Consider the following 6000-nt stretch of genomic DNA (forward strand, 5'->3'; position numbering starts at 1 on the left):
CAAAAACAAAACAAAACAAAAACAAAAAAAAACAGATGAATGCATAAAGAAAATGTGGTACATATATGTAATGGAGTACTATTCAGCCATAAAAAAGAATGAGATCTTGTCATTTGTGACAACATGAATGGAACTCGAGGTCATGATGCTAATAAACTGGACACAGAAACAAGCTTCAAAAGTTTTCACTTATTTGTGGGAGCCAAAAATGAAAAACAGTTGAACTCCTGGAGACAGAGAGTAGAAGGATGGTTACCAGAGATTGGGAAGGGTAGTGGAGGAGGGGAAGGCAGAATGGTTAATGCATACAGAAATATAGTTAGATAGAATAAATAAGATCTAGTATTTGTTTGTAATGACTTCTGGATTAAGCATTTTAAAAAAGATCTTAGCTGGGTGTGGTGGTGCACGCCTGTAGTCCCAGCTACTCGGGAGGATGAGGCAGGAGGATTGCTTGAGTCTGCTGGGAAGTCAAGCCTGCAGTGAGCAGAGATCACACCACTGCACTCCAGCCTGGGTAACACAGACAGACCCTGTCAAAAAAAAAAAAAGATTAAAAAAATTACTTGATAGCACAACAGGGTGACTACAGCCAACAATAATTTATTGTACATTTAAAAATAACTAAAAGAGGGCTGGGCGTGGTGGCTCACACCTGCCATCCCAGCACTTTGGGAGGCCGAGGTGGGTGGATCACTTGAGGTCAGGCGTTTGAGACCAGCCTGGCCCACGTGGTGAAACCCCCTCATTACTAAAAATATAAAAATCAGCCAGGTGTGGTGGCGGGTGCCTGTAATCCCAGCTACTCAGGAGGCTGAGGCAGGAGAATCGCTTAAACCCGGGAGGTGGAGGTTGCAGTGAGCCGAGATCGCACCACTGCACTCCAGCCTGGGTGACAAGAACGAAACTCCACCTCAAAAAAAAAAAAAAAAAGTCCAGGCATGGTGACTCACACCTGTAATCCCAGCACTTTGGGAGGCCGAGGCAGGTGGATCACCTGAGGTCGGGAGTTCGAGACCAGCCTGACCAACATGGAGAAACCCCGTCTCTATTAAAAAATATGTAAAAATTAGCCGGGCATGGTGGCACAAGCCTGTAATCCCAGCTACTTGGGAGGCTGAGGCAGGAGAATCACTTGAACCCAGGAGGCAGAGGTTGCGATGAGCTGAGATTGTGCCATTGCACTCCAGCTGGGGGGACAAGAATGAAACTCCGTTTCAAAAAAAAAAAAAAAAAAAAAAAGGCTGGGTGCGGTGGCTTATACCTGTAATTCCAGCACTTTGGGAGGTGGGCGGATCACGAGGTCAGGAGATCAAGACCATCCTGGCCAACTTGGTGAAACCCCGTCTCTATTAAAAGTACAAAAAAAAGGCCGGGCGCGGTGGCTCAAGCCTGTAATCCCAGCACTTTGGGAGGCTGAGACGGGCGGATCACAAGGTCAGGAGATCGAGACCAGCCTGGCTAAATACAGTGAAACCCCGTCTCTACTAAAAAATACAAAAAACTAGCCGGGTGAGGTGGCGGCGCCTGTAGTCCCAGCTACTCAGGAGGCTGAGGCAGGAGAATGGCATAGACCTGGGAGGCGGAGCTTGCAGTGAGCTGAGATTCGGCCACTGCACTCCAGCCTGGGCGACAGAGCGAGACTCCGTCTCAAAAAAAAAAAAAAAAAAAAAAAAAAAAGTACACAAAAAAAAAAAAATTAGCTGGGTGTGGTGGCGTGTGCCTGTAAACCCAGCTACTCGGGAGGCTGAGGCACAAGAATCACATGAACCTGGGAGGCAGAGATTGCAGTGAGCCAAGATCGCACCACTGCACTCCATCCTGGTGACAGAGACTCCGTCTTAAAAAAAAAAAAAAAAAAAAAAAAATTAGCCAGGCGTGGCGGTCAGCTACTTGGGAGGCTAAGGCACAAGAATTGCTTGAACCTGGAAGGTGGAGGTTGCATGAGCTACTGCACTCCAGCCTGGGCGACAGAGTGAGAGTCTGTCTCAAACAAAAAAAAAAAAGCTAGGCGTGGTGGCTCACACCTACAATCCCAGCACTTTGGGAGGCCAAGGTGGGCGGATCACGAGGTCAGGAGATTGAGACCATCCTGGCTAACATGGTGAAACCCCATCTCTACTAAAAATACAAAAAATTAGCCGGGCGAGGTGGTGGGCGCCTGTAGTCCCAGCTACTCGGGAGGCTGAGGCAGGAGAATGGCATGAACCCGGGAGGCAGAGCTTGCAGTGAGCTGAGATCGTGCCACTGCACTCCAGCCTGGGCAACAGAGACTCCATCTCAAAAAAAAAAAAAAAAAAAACAAAAACAAAAAACAGAAGAATGAGATCTAATCTCTCTCCTTGATTCTGACTTGTATTCTGGCTGTAAGGGAAAAAGCACTACATAATGGTCTCTCATTAAGACAGCAGTGTTGGCCAGGCACGGTGGCTCACACTTGTAATTCCAGCGCTTTGAGAGGCCAAGGCGGGCGCATCACCCCAGGTGAGGAGTTCGAGACCAGCCTGACCAACATGGAGAAACCCTGTCTCTACTCAAATACAAAATTAGCCAGGCGTGGTGGCACATGCCTGTAATCCCAACTACTTGGGAGGCTGAGGCAGCAGTATCGCTTGAACCCGGGAGGCAGAGATTGCAGTAAGCCGAGATCGTGCCATTGCCCTCTAGACTGGGCAACAAGAGTGAGACCCTGTCTCAAGAAAAAAAAAAAAAAAAAAAAGATAGTAGTGTGCATGCTATAAAAAAACAATCCCAGGCCGGGCGCGGTGGCTCAAGCCTGTAATCCCAGCACTTTGGGAGGCCGAGACGGGCGGATCACGAGGTCAGGAGATCGAGACCATCCTGGCTAACACAGTGAAACCCCGTCTCTACTAAGAAATACAAAAAACTAGCTGGGCGAGGTGGCAGGCGCCTGTAGTCCTAGCTACTCGGGAGGCTGAGGCAGGAGAATGGCGTAAACCCGGGAGGCGGAGCTTGCAGTGAGCTGAGATCCGGCCACTGCACTCCAGCCTGGGTGACAGAGCGAGACTCCGTCTCAAAAAAAAAAAAAAAAAAAAAAAATCCCAGGCGCTGTATGGGAAAAAAACCCAAACCATTCTTTCTGGGGTGTGGTCTCTAAAGTGATTTCTTAACTGCGTGGGCAGTGGCATGATCTCGGCTCACTGCAACCTTCACCTCCCAGATTCAAGTGATTCTCCTGCCTCAGCCTCCAGAGTAGCTGGCATTACAGGCATGCGCCACCACGCCCGGCTAATTTTTGTATTTTTAGTGGAGATGGGGTTTTACATGTTGGCCAGGCTGTTCTCAAACATCTGACCTCAAGTGATTTGGCCTCCCAAAGTGCTGGGATTACAGGCGTGAGCCACCACATCTGGCCTTAACTGAGTCTTTAATAAGTCATTGCACCACACTAGGGCTCATGCTGATTTCTTTTGCTGTCTAAAGATACCACATGTGAGGCAGCAGCTGCAATTGGAGTCACCATCTAAATGAGTTTCCCATAGTCCACAGTCATTCTCTAAGATCCGTCCAACCAGCATATGCCAAACCCCTGCCCATTCAAGTCTTTTTTTTTTTTTTTTTTTTTTTTTTGAGACAGAGTTTCACCCTTTCACCCAGGCTGGAGTACAGTGGTACAATCTCAGCTCACCGAAGCCTCCACCTCCCAGGTTCAAGTGATTCTCCTGCTTCAGCATCCTGAGTAGCTGGGATTACAGGTGCCTGCCACCACACTCGGCTAATTTTTGTACTTTTAGTAGAGATGGGGTTTCACCATGTTGGCCAGGCTGGTCTCGAACTCCTGACCTCAGGTGATCCACCTGCCTTGGCCTCCCAAAGTGCTAGGATTATAGGCCTGAGCCACCCCACCTGGCCCCTTTCAAGTCTTTGAGGGTGGCACTAGTCTCTGCAATTCTCCGGGGATGTGATAATGTTTCTGGTTAACTTTATTTTTATTTTTATTTTTTTTTTTGAGACAGAGTCTTGCTGTGTCGCCCAGACTGGAGTGCAGTGGCATGATCTCGGCTCACTGCAACCTCCGCCTCCCAAGTTCACGCCACTCTCCTGCCTCAGCCTCCCGAGTAGCTGGGACTACAGGCGCCCACCACCACGCCCGGCTAATTTTTGTATTTTTAGTAGAGACGGGGGTTTCACTGTGTTAGCCAGGATGGTCTTGAACTCCTGACCTCGTGATCCGCCCGCCTTGGCCTCCCAAAGCGATGGGATTACAGGCGTGAGCTACCGCACCCGGTCCTCTGGTTAACTGTCTTGACAGGAAGTGGAAGTTCCAGGGACTTTCCCTTAGCCCTTTCCACCATGATTCTCTCACTCCAGGGGTGGGAGAGCCAGTGTGGGATTTGTCAGTTGCCATTGATGGTTATTCCTATTATACTCTCAGAAATTTGGAAATAACCACAGGGTGGGACCATAGAACAACTGAGCCCTCTGTGAGTTGGTGTGAGTTGGGGCTGAGCTAAGACTCCGTCTAGCACCTGACCATCTGTCTTTAAGCCCCTACTTTTAGTGATGAGCCACAGTGGCATGTTGGATCCTCAGAAATTGGCATTAATTCAGAGCCAATGTCTAGGAATCCTCAAAAGGTCTGGGTATTTTCTTCTCCCTGATGCACACTCTAGTAAACAGGGCATAGTTCCTCTCTCAGGGAGAACCAATCTTCTCTCCAATTAAGTGACTCCTCTGGATCTATGCTGACTTAGGTCTAAAATCTGGGCGAGACACTATGACTCTTCATTGTGGCAACTCAACTTAGGTTTTTGGCTACTAGAGCAAGGTTTTTTTTTTTTTTTTTTTTTTGTCTTGAGACGGAGTCTCGCTCTATCAACCAGGCAGGAGTACAGTGGTGTGATCTTGGCTCACTGCAACCTCCGCCTCCCGGGCTCAAGCAATTCTCTTCCCTCAGCCTCCTGAGTAGCTGGGATTACAGGTGCATGCTACCACACCTGGCTAATTTTTGGATTCTTAGTAGAGATGGGGTTTCACCATGTTGGCCAGGCTGGTCTCGAACTCCTGACCTCAGGTGATCTACCTGCCTCAGCCTCCCAAAGTGCTGGGATTACAGGTGTGAGCCACTGTGCCCAGCTTTTTTTTTTTTTTTTTTTTTTTTGGACAAGGTCTTGCTCCGTTGCTCAGGCTGGAGTGCACTGGTGCAATTATAGCTCACTGCAGCCTCGGACTCCTGGGCTCAAGCCATCCTCCCGCCTCAGCCTTCAGAGTTGCTGGGACTACAAGTGTGCACAACCATGCCCAGCTAATTAAAAAAAAAAAACTTTTTTTGGTAAAGACATGGTCTCACAATATTACCCAAGCTAGTCCCAAACTCCTGGCCTCAAGCAAATCTTCCTGCCACAGCATCCCAAAGTGCTGGGATTACAGGCATAAGCCACTGTGTCCAGGCAGAATTTGATGTTTTGACATATATTTTACATTTATACCTGTGAAGTCATTACCACAATCATGATAGTGAATGTATGCATCACCCAGAAGTCTCCTTGTGACTGTAATCTCTCCCACCTGCCCCTCCTTGACCCCTCACACCCAAGAAACCACTGATCTGCTTTCTGTCACCATAAGTTGATTTGTATTTTCTTTTTCTTTCTTTTCGAGACAGAGTTTCGCTCTTGTCACCCAGGCTGGAGTGCAATGGCGCAGTCTCAGCTCACTGCAACCTCCGCCTCCCGGGTTCAAACAATTCTCCTGCCTCAGCCTCCTGAGTAGCTGGGATTACAGACACCCACTACCACACCCAGGTAATTTTGGTATTTTTAGTAGAGACGGGGTTTCACCACGTTGGCCAGGCTACTTTAGAACTCCTGACCTCAGGTGATCTGCCCGCCTCAGCCTCCCAAAGTGCTGGGATTACAGGTGTGAGCCACCATGCCCGACCCAATTTGCATTTTCTAGAGCAGGGGTTGGCAAATGTTTTTTGTAAAGGGCCAAATAGTAAATATTTTAGGTGTCGTACGACAACAGATAAATATTAGT

The sequence above is a fragment of the Macaca nemestrina genome, chromosome 18 (genome assembly GCF_043159975.1).
Source record: "Macaca nemestrina isolate mMacNem1 chromosome 18, mMacNem.hap1, whole genome shotgun sequence".
Taxonomy (NCBI): Eukaryota; Metazoa; Chordata; class Mammalia; order Primates; family Cercopithecidae; genus Macaca; species Macaca nemestrina.